Source organism: Microcaecilia unicolor, chromosome 2, assembly GCF_901765095.1.
Source record: "Microcaecilia unicolor chromosome 2, aMicUni1.1, whole genome shotgun sequence".
NCBI classification, from domain to species: domain Eukaryota; kingdom Metazoa; phylum Chordata; class Amphibia; order Gymnophiona; family Siphonopidae; genus Microcaecilia; species Microcaecilia unicolor.
Genome location: NC_044032.1, coordinates 631,725,370 through 631,745,735, shown reverse-complemented (window position 1 = coordinate 631,745,735; position 20,366 = coordinate 631,725,370). Strand labels below are relative to the sequence as shown.

Sequence of the window (20,366 nt, the reverse complement as noted above, 5' to 3'; positions counted from 1 at the left end):
GGGAGGATAACGGTGTGCGGGTTAAGACGCCTAAGGATGAGGGGGAATATGAGATTGGGAAAGTGGTGAAGACTTGAGGGGGTGGGGTGATGAAACACGACACTGCTAGGAAACTTTACTTTAAGGATTGACAGGGGATGTAATGGGGAGGGGGGGGCTGGTATGTGATAAAAGGTCTTGCCCTACGGAGAGCTGTGTCTTTGGTTGCCCTAACCCCCTCCAGGACCCATGGAGATGAAGGGGTATCCTACCCAGCATCAGAAGCAGGGACTGCTGTCGCACATTGACCTCTGCTGGAGAGCAGAGGCTGAAGTGAGAAGGCTCTGGAAGAAAGAGAGAGCATCCCCCCCTCCCATCAGTGGAACAGAGAAGAGACCTGATCCACAGGTGAGTGAACGGAACCGCACCTCTGGGGGAAGAAAGGACAGAGAGGTCCAGTCCTGAATCCAGTTCGGCAGCTGGGGTAAACCAGTGGAACGCTTGCCTGGTGAGTGAGTGGGCAAGCCACGGCTCCAGGTTGTTCTGCTGGATGGAATTGGGTCTGAATGCCTGGTGCAGAGCGGACATTTAATAAGACTGAAACTGAGAGACTAAAGAACAGACTTGACCCATGTACTTACACCCCTCCCCCCATGAGTTACATTTCATGAGGCTATGAACATGGTTGTTGTCTGAAGTTCTTATCAAGCTCCTGTTAGTAAAGTTTCAAGTTGATTAAAAAAAAAAAAAACCCCAGGTGTGAGAATGGATTCTTTCCTGGATTGTGTAAAAGCTGAAAAAGATGGTTGTAAAACCCCCTGACCTACTAGGAATTAGCCCGACCCTGGTCTGTGTCCAGTTCAGAGACATCACTTTTTGTGGACCCTGGCCCAGGTGTCTAACCCAAAGGAACTTAGCTCACATCCTGGACTATTTGAGCGGGACCAGGGTTACACATACTTTAACATTTAGCCGAATCCCCACCGTGACAAAACAGGATTAGAATATTGCCCCCTAATCTATGTATTGTTACAACTGTACTGCCTAATCAATCCCTATGGATTGTCCTAAGTGCATCTTACAGTTCAAATATTTCAGAACAATACATTTCATATAATACATAAATATTTCTCATACAAAAAAACACACACACAGTAATACCACCACACACAGCTGGGATTTGCTGACCATTAAGAATAAAAGTCAGCAGTTTACATACTAAGGGCCCTGTTTACTAAGCCGTGCTAGAGGTGCAATAGTGTTTTTAGCATGCACTAACCAGGTAGATGCCCATAACCAGGTAGATGCTGATATTCAGCAAAACACGCTTCGAAAGTGCCAAACCCCTCCGAAAAAAGTTGCATTGGCTCCCAATCAAAGAACGGATCATCTTCAAAATCTGCACATTAGTCCACAAAATCATGTAAGGCGTAGTCCCAGGATATATGACAGACCTTATAGACTTACCAATAAGAAACAAAGTCAGATCATCAAGATCCTACCTAAACCTACACTACCCAAATTGCAAAGGACTGAAATACAAAACAACTTACGCAGCCGGCTTCTCCTTCATATGCGCACAACTATGGAATGGGCTCCCAAAAGCTGTGAAAACAATCCACGACCACTTGAACTTCAGGAAATCACTAAAAACCTACTTCTTCAAAAAGGCCTACCCCAACGACCCCACGTAACCCTCTTCACCTACCAACACAGCATGACTATGATCGAACAGGACAACATGCAATCTTCATCCATTCCGACCCTCCACTTATACCTCATACGATCACTATACAACTTTGTATTTGTTATCCACCGACTGGGCAAACGCCTTTGACGGTACTATGTAAGCCACATTGAGCCTGCAAATAGGTGGGTAAATGTGGGGTACAAATGCAACAAATAAATAAATACATAGATAAATATTTCTATGGGTGTCTACACGGTTACAGCATGCTCATTTTTAGCATGCACTAAAAACCCTAGTGCACCTAAGTAAACAGGACCCTAAAACATACAAAGTTATAAGAAGTTTACTGACATTTTAAAAAAAAACCACAAATACCCAGACCTATTCATTAATAACTACACTACCATAACAACCAGCAAGCTCTAAATTATCAAAAACCTTCTTAGACCCAGGAAAACATCAGCACTGAAGACACAAACTACTTTTAACAAATACTACTCACCCTAAGCTAAGGAGAAGGTAGTCCACACATCCCGAAATGCCCGAAAGCGGCTCCATGTCGGCCCAGATGGGCCAGCCAGCCAGGCCACCCAAGGATGGCCATGAGACAGCAGCCACTCACCCCAAGTGCCCTGCTGGTTCCTAGTTCCCCGTCCCCCGGAAGGGAGAATGCCAGGCTCGAAACCGAGCCCTCTGGCCAAAATTCTGAAGACCAGGCCTACCTTTAGTGCTGACACGAAACCGGGCACTTGCCAAGCCCACAGGGAACAAGGGATGTCCCCTGGCAAATGCTGGAGCCCGACTCACTGAGCTCCTGAACCAAATCGCTGAGGATGTACCCAAAGAGAAAGGTGCCCCAAAGTGGAAATCTGACCATGCAGGCCTTGGAGGTGGCAACCACCGCCTACGGCCGCAGGCAGAACTGACAACTTGTGGTGAATGCCAAAGACATACCCTAGGCCGAAGCCCGAAGAATGTCATACACAGCGTCCACCAGACAGGCAAAATGTGCCTCCAACCAGGCAGCCCGGGGACTGCCCCAGGAAACAGACTGCTGCTGCCACTGCAAACAGGCCCATGCCGCAGCCCTCGAGCCCTCGACCCAAGACAGCCCACAGCGGGAAAGACAAAGGGCTACAAATAGAAGCCTGCAGCTCCTAATGCAAACACCTCCAAGACGGCCTACAAGGTCTGATTCAGCTTCCCATCTAGCAGATTCCGCAAGGCAATGTCAACAGCAACCAGGAAGGGAAAATTCAAGGTGACTGCGACACTGAGTCCAATGTAGGGAACAGAGCTTCTCCTTCTCCCCGCACTAGAGAAATTAAGTGGGCCATGGTTCTCCCAACCTGCAGGCCTGAGTCAAGTGCACTGTACATTGTGGTAACAGGCCCCGAATGACCATTACATGGGGAACACCTTGGACAAGCCCCTAAGGCCCTATGCAAGGCTAGCCGCCTGACTCTCCTCCAGAGAACCCCAAGGGTTTTGCTATGGGAAGCGCTGCTAGCACCACCGAAAACAGGGAGCCGAACTCCCCCCACTGAAACAGACCAAGCACCCGAGGGTCATCCCCCTCCCCCAGTGGGAGCTCACCCTCCACCAAGGCTCTGACAGAGGAGACCCCATACAGCAGCCCAACTGCAGCAAAACAAAACGAAGATGCCACGTGTTATCCACTGCGAAATCCTGGGAGCCGGCGGGGAAAACCCCGTCCCCTGTCCTCCAGGAGATGTTAGGGCCGCTGGAGAAGGGACTACTTACACCAACCCAAAAGTCTGGCACAGCAAAAGAACAAGCCCAGAAGAGATCCCCACTGCTACAGCTGTCTGCACAGGCCCTCGCGCCCGCAGAGAACAAAATGGCTGCCATTCCCACCTCCCTCTGAGGCGAAGGGCCGAGATGCTGAACTGGAGACCAGAGCTGCAAGAAACGCATTGCTGCGACTGAGGGCGCTCTGTGTGCGTGAACCCCGACTCAACCCCTCCACTTGGGAACTGGAATGCACACCGTGCAGCAGCCCGAGGAGGAACCCCGCCCGCTGCAAGACGGGCAGCTCCTCACACTCCTAGCAGGGGCTGCCATGAACGAAGATTGTCGCTGCGCGGGAAAGCATGTGGCGCACCGCACTACACACTTGCTTGTCTTTTGTGCATTTTTTTTTTTAACCAGAGCACAACACAACTCAACCATAAAGCTCTTTTTTTTTTGTGAGCACAGACACAAATTGCTCCCAAAGACGTCCTGAGGCCCAAAGCACAGCAGAGAACACACTACCCCGGGTCCATGCTCCCAGGGGCCAGTGCCACCCCCCCTGTCACGGCAGGGCACAGCACCACCGGCCCGCCAAACTCACTGTGCTGCCTGCACTGTTCCTTATCTTCTGAAGCAGATTGGTTGCTGAGCAGGCTCCCAAAAGAACGCAGAACACTCCAGGGGGAAAGCATGACAGGGACCCAGCACCACCAGGTATGTCTGCCCACTATGCTCAACCTCAGAACCAGAGACAGAGGAAGTCTGTCCATCCACCTGCTTGGAGATAGAAGATACTAAGGAGCTGAGCTGCTAGCAGGGAGCTATGTAGTGGTGCTCAGTTCTGTATTCTCTATCTCCACCTGCTGGTCGATGGACATAACTACCCACTTGTCTTGGAATAGAGGACATGAACGTGATGGAATGATCAAATAACACCTTTTTATATTCAACTTCATTGGCATCCAATGGAGGCTCAAATTATGCTTAAATTTTACTGTATTTTATTTAAGATTATCAGTGGTATTGCACCTTTGTATATGTGTGATTTATGCCAGTTTTCTTATGGTAGGAGACATTCTTTACACAATGATTCTACATTCTCTATTCCAATTCCAATGAGGAAGAAATTTTTAAAAACTATTTACTTCCTCCTTTGCTTTTCAGGTAGCTAAATTGTGGAAAGCATTACTGACTAATCGCCAATCTATTTCCAATTATATTGTTTTTAGGAGAACTGTAAAAACTCATCTCTTCTGTGAATATGGTCTGCACAATGGAAAGTTTAAATCAAGTCACTGAGATTTTATTATAATTTTTATATAGAGAATGTATTGTGATTCATAGACATTTATCTAGTTCTCTTATTTGTTATTTGCTTAGTAATGTTTCTAGTATTAGCAGAATACAAAACATGTAATGTTAAGTTTGGTTTTTAAATCCTGCATACAATATTTATCAAAAATACAATATAATCACCGTCTTTACGTAGTAATTAATGTTTTTTAAAATATATATATTTATACTAGGAAAAAAGGCCCGTTTCTGACAGAAATGAAACGGGCGCTAGCAAGGTTTTCCTCGGAGTGTGTGTGTTTTACAGAGTGTGTGTGAGAGTGTGATACAGAAAGATTGAGTGTGTGAGTGTGTGTGACAGAGTGAGAGTGAATGTGTGAGTCTGTGTGGCAGAGAGAGTGAGACTGTGTGCGTGTGTGAGAATGACAGTGTGTGCCAGGGGCCCCCTCCCTCCCACTTTCAGGGTCGGCCCCCTCCTGCAAGGTACAGTGTCCGCTCGCTCGCTCTCCCTCCCTCCCACCAACCCAGTTCCAGGGTCGTTTCCCCCCTCTCCCCCAGTTTCAGGGTCCCCCCTATCTCCCTCCATCCCAGTTTCTGGGTCCGTCTGGCCCCCCTCTAAGTTCCAGGATCCACCCCCCCTCCCTCCCACCCACCCACCGTGTTCCAGGGTAGTTTCCCCTCCCCCTCCCAGTTTGTGGGTCCCCCCTCCCTCCCTCCATCCCAGTTTCTGTGTCCGTCTGGCCCCCCTGCAAGTTAGTTCCAGCGTCGTTGCCCCCCCCCTCTCCCTCCCTCCCTGTTCCAGGGTAGTTGCCCCCTCTCTTTCCCTCCCCTCCAGCCACCCACCTGCAACGTGGTAAAGCTGACTCCGTGGCTGAAGTGAAGGGGGTTTTTTTTCTTCATGTTCGTCGCTGTGTAACCATCTCTGTTGGCCCCGCCCTCGTGCCTGATAGGTCCGCCGCCCTCGACGTCAAAACATGATGACGTCGAGGGCGGCGGACCTATCAGAGGCGCAAGGGCGGGGCCGAGAGAGATGGTGACAGAGTTACGAACCTAACGATCCTAATGAACCCTTCACTTGAAACCACGGAGTCAGCTTCAGAACGTTGAAGGTGCCTTTTATTATAGTAGAGACTAGGAAAAAAGGCCCGTTTCTGACACAAAGGAAACGGGCGCTAGCAAGGTTTTCCTCGGAGTGTGTGTGTGAGTGTGTGATAGAGAGAGAGTGAATGTGTGTGACAGAGAGAGAGTGTGTGTGTGAGAATGAGAGTGTGTGCCAGGGGTCCCCTCCCTCCCAGTTTCAGGGTCCGCCCGCCCCCCTCCAAGTTCCAGGGTCCACCCACCCAGTTCCAGGGTTGTTTCCCCCCTCCCTCCCAGTTTCAGGGTCACCCCCTCTCCCTCCCTCCCAGTTTCAGGGTCCGCCTGCCCCCCTCCAAGTTCCAGGGTCCGCCCTCCCTCCCTCCCACCCAGTTCCAGGGTCGTTGCCCCCCTCTCTCCCTCCCAGTTCCAGGGTACTTGCCCCCCCCTCTCCCCCCCTCCAGCCACCCTGCGATGTTTAAGTGAAAAATTAGGGAGCTGTGAGTGTGTGTGAGAATGAGAATGTGTGCCGGGGCCCCCTCCCTACCTTCCAGTTTCAGGGTCCGCCCGCCCCCCCTCCAAGTTCCAGGGTCCACCCAGTTCCAGGGTCGTTGCCCCCCTCCCCCTCCCTCCCAGTTTCAGGGTCCGCCTGGCCCCCCTCCAAGTTCCAGGGTCCGCCCTCCCTCCCACCCACCCAGGGGGGGGGAGGGTAATTAGCGCCAGAAGAAACAGATTGCACAATTGGGCAGGAAATTCTCCCTGCAGTCCAACGCTGTGACTTCTATTCGGCCCAGTCGAATGCATTCTGTCCCCCTCTGCACCAGACTACCACTACAGTAAAGGAGCGCAAGCGGGACACTGACATTGCTCTTTAAAAATGGCTGCCGAGACTTCCAGCAGCGGCCTTGCGAAACTTCTGCTGAAGTCTTGCGAGGCCGCCAGTGGAAGTCTTGGCAGCCATTTTAAAGAAGATGTGGCAACAAAGAGGTCAGCGCCGGCAGCAGACCAGGGTGGCTTCGGGCAGGTGCCGGGAGGGTACCCTGCGGCTCGGGGGAGCGGGGAGGAGGTCTGGAATAGGTAGGTGGGTGCAGAGGGGAGCATATGTTAAAAAAAGAAAAAGGTAATATCTGTTTGGAGGGGCTGGTTAAAGGGACGGGGAGGGAAGGATACTGTAAAAACATTTAAAGTAATGATCTGTGTCATTTGGAGGGGCTGGTTAAAGGGAGGGGAGGACACTGTAAACAAAAAATCAAGGTAATATCTGTCATATGGAGGGGCTGGTTAAAGGGACACCCTAGTACTATTATATTCGTGCAGAGATTTTTTTTCTCCTTGTAAAGGGCCACTAAACAGACATCATGTTATAAGAATTAAGTGCTCAACATTCAGAGTTTCTATTTATTTACTTATTTATAGCATTTTATCCCACATTAAACATTAATCAGAGTGAAACCTGGGAGCATTTAAAACCTTTTTTTTTTCTTGTGCCTACATCAAAAGAAAAAAAGATGGCATGTGGGAACTTGCTCCTTTTGCTTTGTGGAATGCAGTGGTATATTATAAAAATGCACTTGCCATTTTTTTTTATTTATTATTACTATTTCACAGAGTAGGTATTGAATAATGAGGGAAGGGTATCCTTTATGCAGAACTGTTATTCCCCTTCCCCTCCCTGAGTCAGTCTAAATGTGCCAACATTGTCCAGTTCGGCACACTATTAACCAGGAGCGTAGCCAGCAGGAGAGGGGTCTAGAGCCCGAGGTGAGGGGGCACATTTTACCCCCCCCCCCCAGCACCACCGACCCACCCCAACCACCATTTTTAACCCCCGACACCTTTTTGTACCCCCCCCCTCCGCCACCACCTTTGACCCCCTCCCGGCACCATCCCTTTCGACCCCCTCTTCCCGCCACCAACCCTCCCCCGCCGCCGAAGTCCTCTTCTCCGGCGCAGCCACGTTGCTGATCTGCAAGGGCAGGTTTCTGTTTCTGCGAGTCAGATGTCCTGCAGAAACAGAAGCCTGCCCTTGCAGATCAGCAACGCGGCAGTGCCAGAGAAGAGGACTTCAGGTGGCAGGGGTTGGGGACCCCCGCCGGCAAAAGTATCTGACGGTGACGGGGGAGGGCTGGCGGACGGGGAGGGGGCCAGGGCCAAATCTACGGGGATAAAACCTGCAAAACGCAGCTGTCTTATATTACAGCTCTCAGTACATAAGAAAAAGGTTTTATGAAGGCGTTGTTTGGTATACGATGATTACTTTGTTTCCTGGGTCAGCCAGGACAGGAATGCCCCCATGGCCCCACGTAGCTACGCCACTGCTATTAACAGCCAAGTTCATACAAAGTTAATTATGTTCTGTGGAAAATAAATCTGTTGGCTCAGGCTGCTTACTATGACAAATGACACAACCAACTACCGCCCAGTAGCATCCATCCCTCTGACAGTCAAACTAATGGAAAGTATGGTAACCAAACAACTTACCGACTACTTAAACAAATTCTCAATATTACTTGAATCACAGTCAGGATTTCGAGCCAACCACAGCACCGAAACAGTATTAATCACACTCCTAACCAAATTCAAACAAACAATTGCAACTGGTAATAGTGTACTTCTCCTACAATTTGACATGTCCAGCGCATTTGACATGGTCAGCCACCAAATACTTTCAAACATTCTTGATTACTTCGGGAGTGGAGGAAACGTACTTAGGTAGATTAATGGCTTCCTAACCGCAAGAACATACCAAGTGATATCAAATTCAAATACATCACCACCATGGAAACCTGGGGCTCTGTGCTGGGACCGCTGCTTTTCAACATATTTATAAATGACCTAGAGATGGGAGTAACTAGTGAGGTAATTAAATTTGCTGATGACACAAAGTTATTCAAAGTTGTTAAATCGCGGGAGGATTGTGAAAAATTACAAGCGGACCTTACAAGACTGGGACATTGGGCGTCTAAATGGCAGATGACGTTTAATATGAGCAAGTGCAAAGTGATGCATGTGGGAGAGAGGAACCACGTTAGGAGTCACGGATCGAGAAAGGGATCTAGGTGTCGTCGTTGATGATACGTTGAGATCTTCTACTCAGTGTGCTGCTGTGGCTAAGAAAGCAAATAGAATGTTGGGTATTATCAGGAAAGGAATGGAAAACAAAAATGAGGATGTTACAATGCCTTTGTATTGCTCCATGGTGTGACCGCACCTCGAATATTGTGTTCAATTCTGGTTGCCGCATCTCAAAAAATATATAGTGGAATTAGAAAAGGTGCAGAGAAGGGCAACGAAAATGATAAAGGGGATGGGACGACTTCCTTATGAGGAAAGGCTAAAGCGGCTAGGGCTCTTCCGCTTGGAGAAAAGGCGGCTGAGGGGAGATATGATAGAGGTCTATAAAATAATGAGTGGAGTTGAACGGGTAGATGTGAAGCGTCTGTTCACACTTTCCAAAAATACTAGGACTAGGGGGAACGCGATGAAGCTACAATGTAGTAAATTTAAAACGAATCTGAGAAACATTTTCTTCACTCAACGTGTAATTAAACTCTGGAATTCGTTGCCAGAGAATGTCATAAAGGCGGTTAGCTTAGCGGAGTTTAAAAAAGGTTTGGACGGCTTCCTAAAGGAAAAGTCCATAGACCGTTATTAAATGGACTTGTGGAAAATCCACTATTTCTGGGATAAGTAGTATAAAATGTTTTGTTCATTTTTGGGATCTTGCCGGATATTTGTGACCTGGATTGGCCACTGTTAGAAACAGGATACTGGGCTTGATGGACCTTTGGTCTTTCCCAGTATGGCAATACTTATGAAAAAAAACAAGAATGTGGAGTACCTCAAGGATCACCGCTCTCACCAACCCTTTTTAACTTAATGATGACACCCTTAGCCAAATCGTTATCCAACCAAGGACTTAACCCGTACATCTACGCAGATGATGTCACGATCTACATCCCATTAAAACACGATCTAACTGAAATCACAAATGAAATCAAACACAGCCTCCAAATAATTAATTTGTGGGCGGATGCATTCCAACTAAAGCTCAACGCAGAAAAGACACAATGTCTCATTCTCTCCTCACAATATAACACGAATAATCACCCCAAACTACACCCTTCCAGTTTCAGACAGTCTGAAAATTCTTGGAGTCACAATTGATCGAAACCTCACACTCAAAAGCCATGCGAAAAATACAGCAAAGAAAATGTTCCACTCAATGTGGAAACTCAAAAGAATAAAACCTTTCTTCCCAAGGGATATATTCCGCAGCCTAGTACAATCAATGATACTAAGCCACCTAGATTACTGCAATGCCATCTATGCCGGATGCAAAGAACAAATCATTAAGAAACTCCAAACTGCCCAAAACACAGCAGCCAGACTCATATTTGGAAAAATTAAATACGAAAGTGCCAAACCCCTAAGAGAAAAATTCCACTGGCTCCCACTAAAAGAACGAATTGCGTTAAAAGTTTGCACCCTGGTCCACAAAATCGTTCACAGTGAAGCCCCGACCTACATGTCACACCTCATAGACCTGCCAACTAGGAACACAAAAAGATCAGCGCGCACATTCTTGAATCTCCACTACCCCAGCTGCAAAGGACTTAAATGTAAATCCACCTATGCATCCAGCTTCTCCTACATATGCGCGCAAATATGGAACGCACTACCAAAGGCCATAAAAACAATGCACGACCTAACAATCTTCCGAAAACTACTGAAAACCAACCTATTCAAGAAGGCATACCACAACGACCCATCCTAATTACTAGAAAACTAGACTTTACCTGAACTATACAATAACAAACTATTCACATTAGACTGATAACCTTCTCAACTACTAATGAAAGTTACACAATACACACTACCACTTTGTTTCTCAGGCCAGAAATGAACTTTCTATAGTTGATAATCTAACTTTAATCATAATTCACTCTATCGCTCAGGAACTTCAAGGCAATACCACTTGTATACTCTTTTGTATCATTTATGTGCCTTAATGCAATACCACTTGTAATTCTCTACCCGGAAATGGCTATTACCATTACGGCATAATGTAAGCCACATTGAGCCTGCAAATTGGTGGGAAAATGTGGGATACAAATGCAACAAATAGATAAATATTCAATCACTGTTTCATTATTGCTACCAAGTACGACTGGTAGCGCTATAGAAATTATTTAATAATATTAAGGGGATTTGTTTTAATTCATTTATCTAGCCCTTACATGCACATGGTTTTGCTTTTTAAACATAAAGGTTTCCTATGATAGCATATTACATATTTGAATTCGTTTTTCTGTACAAGTTTTGCTTGATTTGTCTTTATTCAAAATAAAACAACGTTTAAAACACATCTTGTCAACAAGGGGTGGGGCACCATTGCTAATAACCAGTACTGGGGGGGGGGGGGTTACTGGGAAATGTCATGTTTGTAGAGCCGATTCCCCTGATGGTCCAATGCACATCATCTAACTGATCTTTTCTGCAATTAGATAGTTTACAAATTGGGGGGAAAAAATCATCTGAGCCACAGAAGTCCAATAAGAAGAGTCAATGTGTATCCAAACTATGCTGCTAAAAATAACCATTAGCTTTCCCAGACTCCCAGACATGTAAAAAAAAAAAACATCAGAAACATACGCCAAACGTGGTCGCAAAGAAGATACTACAGTTTACAACTTCTAACACAACAATATCGATTAATTTAACACACACAACTTTCAGGGTGATGACGGACAAAAGAATACAACCTGCAAAACGCAGCTGCCTTGTGTTACATAAGAAAAAGGTTTTATGAAGGCGTTGTTTGGTATATGGTGATTACTTTTAGTTTCCTGGGTCAGCCAGGACAGGAATCGAGGGAGATCGGGACTGTGAAAGCTCTCGATAGGCCCAGCCTGGGACCCGATCTGCAGCCTGCACAGGCAGATCTGACAGCAGACGGGGGAGGAGGCGGCAGATCACGCACAGCTACGGCCTGACTTCAACAACCTCTAGGACCAGCCGGATGAGATGAAGCTGCCCTGCCACCATGTCTGCTGACTTGCAAGGAATCCCCTCCTGCCTCAACGCCCATTCCAGGGCAGCCCAAGCCCCGATCTTGGGAGGGAGAGGCTGGTGCTGAACAGGACATGGATGGCAGGATAGCGTCCCGGTCACTCCAAGTGGGCACAAAGCGGCTCGGCCATGCCCATACTTTGGCCCGCAGGAGGAGCAGCTCAGCGCCGTGCATCCTCCCCCCACCCCAACACACACGCACGCAATGGAGAGACATGGAGCCCAGCAGCACCTACCAGAACGAGGACTGTAGCGAAGCTCCGAGGAGACTCTGCTGCACTAGTGCTCTGTGTTTGCACGAGGATATTAACCCGGAGGGGAGGACAGCAGGCTTTGATCAGAGCAAGGAGGGGGCTAGAGGGGTCCGAGATCACGAGGCGGGATAAATGCCTACGTAGGAGCTGAATCTGCCCTTGCTTAGAGAAGAAACCCGCCGATGCTGCCCAGGACAGAGCGAAAGGACCAAAACTAGCAGCACGAGCACCTCCCCCAGGGCGGTGGGGGTGGGGCGGGGGATTTGTTTTGCTTTCACTATCTCGTGGAGTACCGGGAGGGGGGGGGGGGGATCGACTTGGCTCCCCTCACTGACAAATTATCTGGAAATTAAGAGCCCGGTTCCCTCTCCCACCAAGGCCGGGTGTTGGCAATTGTGGGACCTTGTGCAGACCCGTTTAATGGAGCCCCCCCCCCCCCCCTTGCCTAGCCTCCTGCTGACAATAAGTTTTTTTGTTTTTTTTTTTTTTATGAAATTACAAATAAAGACATATGGGCATCTAAATTGACTAACATCTGAAGGATTGGTACCACTGATGGTGAGGAGAACTTGGAGGCCCGCAGCTGAAAAGGTGGGGGGGGGACTTCAGCCAGGGCTCAATGTTAAACTTCCAAAGTGCCACAGTTTGGTGGCTAAACACTTTCAAAAACTGATCTGTCAAACACACAATATTGAAGTAACAGGACAAATTTCTGGTTAACAATAGAATTTTTAACCCTCCCCACCCCCCCACCCCCATTAGACCAAGCACGTTGTTGTTGTTTTTTTTTTTTTGGGGGGGGGGTAGTTTATAGTCCCCCCCCCCATGGCCATGCAGTAAAATGGTGTCCACAAAACTAAAATAGAATGTTTTGGCCTGAATCTTGTTTATCAAGCAAATACTACTCCTGATTCAGGGCAAACGGTTCCATTTTAGCTTTGTTGGATCACAACTTTTTTGCAGCATGTTGTTTTTAATTCAGATATAAATTTGTTATTGTGTTTAACCTGGGGCCTGGGCCATATAAAAACTAATGATAGCGTTGTGTGGAGTAGAACATCATCACGTTACCAAACCTGCTTATATATTCATTCATTTATTTATTGCATTTGTATCCCACATTTTCCCACCTATTCGCAGGCTCAATGTGGCTTACAATTTAAAGTTCTAAGCAAACCAAAAACACAAATAGCAATTTTTAAAAAAAAAGTCTTTAAAAGGTTTCCCAAACCAACAATATGAGCTCAACATAACATGCCTGATTAGAACATAAATAGCAGAAAAAAAAAGGAGTGACTGTTTAAGCAATGCACAACATTATACATCATATGGGTTGGCAAACATATATGAGTGCAAAAATAATATCTATAGAAATCATCAGGGTGTCAGAAATAAAAAAATAAGCATTCAATCAATCACAAACTAAGTTCTCAATCAAAGTCCCAACTCAAGAAACTCAAAGAAGGTCAAAATGTAACCACCTTATCCAGATTTAAGCATTTTTATTGAAGAGCATGCACCATAGCACAAACAGAAAAAAAAAACTGTATCCAAGAGGTAACACTACCAAAATTAACAGCTGCACAGATGAACAGTAACAGCAAATAAAAGAGCAAGTTCAAATGTGAAGAAATTATAAAAAGAAACCCAAACCCCAATCTATACAAACCTAACCCCAGACTCACAGGGTCCTTGTTCTTGAAACCCTCCAGCCAAAACAAACAAAAAAATCCGTAAACATCCCAATCTAGACCTTCCCACACCCATAACCCATCTACATGAAAATACTTAAATGGACCCTTCCATAGAAATCTGACAACCAAGCAACCCTCACATGATCTACATTATACTTGCTTTAAAAAAAAAAAAAAGCAAACACAGACACACTCACCATACAGCAATCCATAGCACATGCAGCACAAGGACCCCCTCCCCCCCCCCCAAAAAAGAAAAATATAAGTGGGAAAATAAAAAAACACACAAAAGGGAAGTACTTGCTTTTAACGTTAGATGGTCCTCAGTACTTCAGCGGGGGGGGGGGGGGGGGGGGAGGTAAGAATATAGCCCAAGAGAGCAGCTGGGTTGAGAGCAGACCCTGACTGAATTGCTCATAGGCCGATGATCAGAAGCCCCACGCTGTTCTAAAAAGCACTCTAAAAATAGCGCCGGAACAGCGCAAGACTATAATGCCCTATGATCAAATCTAATAGCGTGCAAATTTAGGTGCCCCTCCGCAGAAGTTGTTTGGCAGGTCTGGGATTTTCTCCCCCCACTCCCAAAGAACAAAAACCCTGGTGGTCCAGTGGGACCACTAGGTTCCCCACCCCGCATAAAAATGCCCTGGTGGTCTGCTATCTGCCCCTCCCCCCAGCAGCCTACCCCTCTGTGGTTGTAGTGGTGAGAGGAGGGATGGATTAGCATTCCCTCCACTCCTCTTTGGGTGCCTTCTGAAAATGGTGGCGTCTCGCCCTGCCCGGTGCATCCTGGAATGCGCTGGGCGGGGCTGATGTCCCGCCCTGCGCATCCTAGGATGCACCGAGCAGGACGGGACACCGCCATTTTAGGAACGCGTCTGGAGTGCTAGTCCCTCCCTCCTCCCACTACTACGATAACGGAGAGGTAGGCTGCCAGAGGGAAGGAGGCGGATAGGTAGCAATCCCACTGGACCACCAGGGCACTTTAGTTCAGTGGAGGGGTGTGAGAGGGGGAGAAACTAGCAGTCCCACTGGACCACCAGGATTTTTGTGCTTTGCTGGTGGAGGGCCTTTGGGGGGGGGGGGTGGACTTAGGTTTGACAGGTCCGGGAGAAAATCCCAGACCTATCAAACCTCTTCAGTGGTCTCCTTAATTCCTCCCTTGCTAGCAAACCCTAATGCCAGCTCCTAGCTGGTGTAAGGTTTACAGCGGTAGCAGTGCCCTTGTTTGGCGCGCTGCCCGCTGATCATGAGGGATGAATGCGGGAGACCCTTGTTTGCATGCAATTAGCGTTCAGAGCCGGCATACACGTTATTACATGCACTCACCGGCTCTGATCATCAGGAGGGAGCAAACACAGGCGATAGTATGGAGCTATTGGCCTCTAGCGCCCGTTTTTGCTTTTGATCTTCAGCCCTTCAGTAGTGCCCATGCAGTTCACAGAAGCAGCAGACAGTGGCTCGACTCCCGAGAGCAGCTGTGCGCCGACTGGATCACTCAATTGCATTCACAATCATAGTTGCACTTCTGTGGACTCAGCCACATTTTTTTTCAGGTGGCTGAGCTGCTACCGAAGTGCAGCTGTGATTAGTCAGGGAGCCCTGTCTGGCGCCTAAAAGGGGGATCCTGACTGGTTGAGACAGAGAGGATTAAATACATCATGATGCCGAATGCTGATACTGTCATGTTGATTGGGAGGCAGTGGTTGGGAGGCAGGGATAGTGCTGGGCAGACGTATACGGTCTGTGCCGGGGCTGGTGGTTGGGAGGCGGGGATAATGCTGGGCAGACTTATACGGTCTGTGCCCTGAAGAGGACAGGTACAAATCAAGGTAGGGTACCTCACAATCCTCGTTTCCAGCCAGGAAGAGTCCAGACATAAGCTGTTTTTTTTTTGACTGGCTGATATATTGTTGCTCCTCAGGAACAGCTCTTATTTAAATATATATATATATTAAATCAGGGCCAACTCAGCTCTACTATATTTATTTATAACATTTGTATCCCACATTTTCCCACCTATTTGCAGGCTCAATGTGGCTTACATAATTCCGAAAGTGGTGACTACCAGTTCCGGATAGGAGAAATACATAGTTGGGGTAAAGGGACAGATTAGGTTAGGTTACAAGAGGAAAGTTCGTCCTATGATAAGAGCTAAAGGTAATAGGTTAAATTTCATTCATGACAAAGAAAGCTTGAACAATTAGGATCATTAAACTGGAAATAAAGATAATTAGCAAAAACAGTGGAGATATAGAGAATACATGTTGTACAATTGCGTTATGTTAATTTGAATTTATGATGAGTTGTTATTGTGTATATATATATATATATATATATACACACACACACATACATATATATATACTGTATATGACAGTGTGACTACATTTGGTGATGTGACCCACAGGCTGGGAACCTGGATTGGCCACTGTTGGAAACAGGACGCTGGGCTTGATGGACCTTCAGTCTGTCCCACTATAGCAATACTTATGTACTAGCACTAAACAGATTTTGGATTTTTTTTTTTATTTGTTTCATTTGTATCCTATACACAAAAAGTAGCACATATGAGTTTATCTTGTTGGGTAGACTGGATGGACCGTGCAGGTCTTTTTCTGCCATCATCTACTATGTTACTATGCTGGGGCTATGAGGCCCTGTGCGGCCGCCCCGCGTAAGACCAGCCCTGTTCCCAACAGCATGTCTACACGGAGAGGAGAACAATCAGCCTCGGCTCCAACCTGCAAGTGCCGCCGTCTCCCAGCTGAAGGGACAGGCACTATCCCTCACAACTCAGGGCTAAAAGTGGTCATGCCTTACCCTTCCCCAAAGGCATAGTAACACACTCTCACTTCTACACTTAGGTCTCGCACAGTTAACCTATTTCCTCGCACCCCAGAACAAGTCCAGTCAGTCACTTACCCTCCCCCCCCCCCCCCAAAAAAAAAAATATATATATATATGTATACATACATACACACGCACACACACACAGCACCTTTACCCACACCCTACCCCAGGGAACAGGCAGAACAACCCCACCACCATTATCACTCAGATCTCACCTGATCAAGGTTGAAGGTTCTACCCTCCCCTCCCCCGCCAAAAAGAAATACCTCTAACCTAGGGAAAAGTCAAGTTCACCATAACTAGGCAGAGCTGCCAAACTACCCAGTTCCAAGAGAGATTTTTTTTTTTGTCTAACCCTGGTTTTTAACTTAAATCTCAAAGCAGTTATAATTCTACCCTCTGAAACAATGTTGCAGTACCTACTATAATGCACTAGGATGGAGTTCTAAAAAATCCAGGACCATTCAGACAACCGGTCAATGGCCGAGGGCCCAGAGGCTCCCCCCCCCCCCTCTCAGTGGATCCTTCTTTGAAGGGCCCTAGTGGTCTAGTGGCCTCTGTGTGGGCAGAAAAGAACAACACTCTCCTGCCTGCTGTTGCTATTCTGCCCAGCACAACATCACTGTTTTAAAAATGTGGTGGGAGGCGGGGCTGGTGGTTGGGAGGCGGGGATAGTGCTGGGCAGACTTATACGGTCTGTGCCCTGAAGAGGACAGGTACAAATCAAGGTAGGGTATACACAAAAAGTAGCACATATGAGTTTACCTTGTTGGGCAGACTGAATGGACCGTGCAGGTCTTTTTCTGCCGTAATCTACTATGTTACTATGACTGTCAGGAATCCCTGCAGCAGTCTCATGAGTCTGTCGAGACCCGCAAGACTACCGCAAGAAGTCTCGGTACCCATTTTGAAAACACAGAGGCACCAGGCAGGAAAGAGTGGGAATCTTTCCTACCACCAAATAATCCGCTAGAGACCATCAGGGCCCTTCAAGGTAGGATCAGGAAGAGCCCACCGAGACTCGGGGGACTGTACTGTGCAGGAGGGGGACAGCGAGCAGCAGTCAGAGGGGCCCAATGATCTTTACTGCCCAGGGGCCCAGATCACTTTTAGTCCGCCCCTGTCCAGGACATTCCCATAATCTCCCTCCCGGAACTGGATAACTTTGAAACTATCCAACACACACAAAAGTCCACCTGAGTCCAAACAAAGTTACCTTTCACTCCTTGCCAAGGCCTCACAATGTCACTGCACACATAGACATCAGCCCAGGGAACAGGTATGGTTATCCCCAGGCCTGGTGCCAGTCAACGTTACCCACAACCCATTGATCACAGCCAGGTACACTCAGCCCCACCTTCATTCCCAGGATCATGTATCACTACTACTACTTAACATTTCTAAAGCGCTACTAGGGTTACGCAGCGCTGTACAATTTAACATAGAAGGACAGTCCCTGCTCAAGGAGCTTACAATCTAAAGGACAAATGTACAGTACCACCACCCCACGTCAGGCAGGGTCACCCCATATCCCACTCTGTCCCTCCCCAGGGGTCACACTCCTCCCGCTAACTTCAGCACAGTCACTCCAACTCCACTTTGGTGACAAGTGACAATCACCCATAAACTGAAGCCAAGGATCAACCGACCAGAGCAAGATACTGACATCCTTCAATACTTCCAACCCTGACAGGGACTCGACTGCTTAACTCTCAACTCCAAGGGTAGCATACTCACATACATACATACATCTATTTATTTATTACATTTGTAACCCACATTTTCTCACCTATTGGTAGGTTTAATGTGACTTCCAGTTATCTGAGTGGGTTATAGGTTATATTGATTCAACTAGGATTAGGCATTGTAGGAAGGGATTTGGGATTTAACTCAGACCTTTTTCAATAGTATCTCAAGGTGACTTACATTCAGTATAGTATGTATTTTGCTGTCTCCTGAGAACTTCAAACCTAAGGACCGTGTTTACAAAGGTGCACTAGTGTTCATCATATTCCTATGGATGTCTACACAGTTAGCGCACGCTAATCTTTTGCGTGCATTTGTAAACAGAGCCCTTAGTTGCCCACCTTTTTGATGCTGCTTTTAACTCCTAATCCTTACTCACTTGTTCAGAACCCTTATTTTATCATCCCCACCTTAGTAATTCCCTTCTCTCTTATTTGTTCTGTTTGTCTGTCCTAATTAGATTGTAAGCTCTGTCGAGCAGGGACTGGCTCTTCATGTTCAAGTGTACAGCGGTGCGTATGTCTAGTAGTGCTACAGAAATGATAAGTAGTAGTAGTATGGAGGTTAAGGGACTTGCGGAAAATTACAAGGATGAGCAGCAGCAGGATTTGAACCCTTGCTTCCCTGATTCTCAATCCACTACTCCTACTCTCCTGATCAGGGGGGCCAGGCATGGACCGTCATCCCACCAAGTGTTAACCCCCCCCCCCCCCCAACCTTCACCAACCAAAGGAAAAAACAAGTTTTCCCACACCCAAGTAACCTTGAGACCATGTCCACTCCTAACCCAAGCTCAGGCACTGGTAACAAGGGCCGGGGACTGTCTTTTTGTGTATGGTGTGCAGCGCTGCGTATGCCTTGTAGCGCTATACTACTACTACTTAACATTTCTAAAGCGCTACCAGGGTTACGCAGCGCTGTACAGTTTAACGCAGAAAGCCAGTCCCTGCTCAGAGGAGCTTACAATCTAAAGGACGAAATGTCAAGATGGGGCAGTCTAGATATCCTGGATGGAGGTAGAATGGTTATGTGCCAAAAGCGACATTGAAGAGGTGGGCAGGGAGTTTATTCCAAACATAGGGTAAGTAGTAGTCGGTACCATCACCCACTAGGCCGGTCTCCTTCACATCCTGGCAATTTCTCTAGGGGATATAGAGCCAGAGCAGTCACCCCCAGCGCTCTCCTCTCTCCCACTGGGTAAAATCGCCTCCAAACTACTTCACCAGCCCCCTCCCACTCCCCAGGCCAGAGGCCCTCCCCCCACCGCTCAGGAAAGGCGCCTGCAACCCCTCCCCGGTGCCGGGACCAGGCCCCGACTGCAGCCTTGGCACTCGGTGGCGGCCCGCTCCGGTTGGCGGTGGGGGGGGGCCTGGACAGAGCGCGCATTTGCCCCCAGGGCCGCTCCCCCTCCCCAGCAGGTGCTGCTGCTTCTTACCACAAGATCCGGCGGTCGCGCGACTGGGCCCGGAGCGGCCTCTTCTCTCCACAGCCAGGAGAAAAAATAACAACAGCGGCGGCCTCACAGCTCAGCCTGGCTCTCACCTCCCTCCACCCCGCCCCGCTGAGGAGGGGGAGGGGGGGGCCGGTGACACATAGGAAAGAGAGAGAGAGACTTCACTGACTGACACACGATGGGAAAGCAGAACGTAATGCACAGTTCTCAGCTTATGGCCAATAATAATGGCTCCCTCCCCCAACAACAAAATGGAACCCCCCCCCCCCTAAATTTACTTCATAATTCTGTTGAGGAGATGATCCGGCCTGTCATTCTTTTCAAAATTCCATGTCTATCCTCCACATCAGTCTAAAGGAATTTCAACTTGTTCTGGAGGAACTGGCACGGCAAGTATTAAAATACAGGATGTCGTTTGCTTTTGCTCTGTGTTTCTCAGGGGCATAGCCAGACTTCGGCAGGAGGGGGGTCCAGAGCCCAAGAAGAAGGGGCACACTTTAGCC

At 47.7% G+C, this 20,366-nt stretch overlaps 1 protein-coding gene across 2 annotated transcripts in view; it reads right to left on the bottom strand.

Moving 5' to 3' along the window:
- ELF2 (E74 like ETS transcription factor 2) overlaps nt 1–20,026 on the bottom strand; it is a 215,658-nt gene extending 195,632 nt beyond the window's left edge. The window contains exon 1 of one of the 2 annotated variants that reach the window (XM_030191713.1): nt 19,846–20,026. The gene's annotated coding sequence lies outside the window, so the exon portion shown is untranslated. Of the gene's footprint in view, nt 1–12,099; nt 12,256–19,845 lie in introns of those variants that run through there. The other variant, XM_030191714.1, reaches the window with a different exon arrangement.
- Between the last annotated feature and the right edge of the window lie 340 nt (nt 20,027–20,366).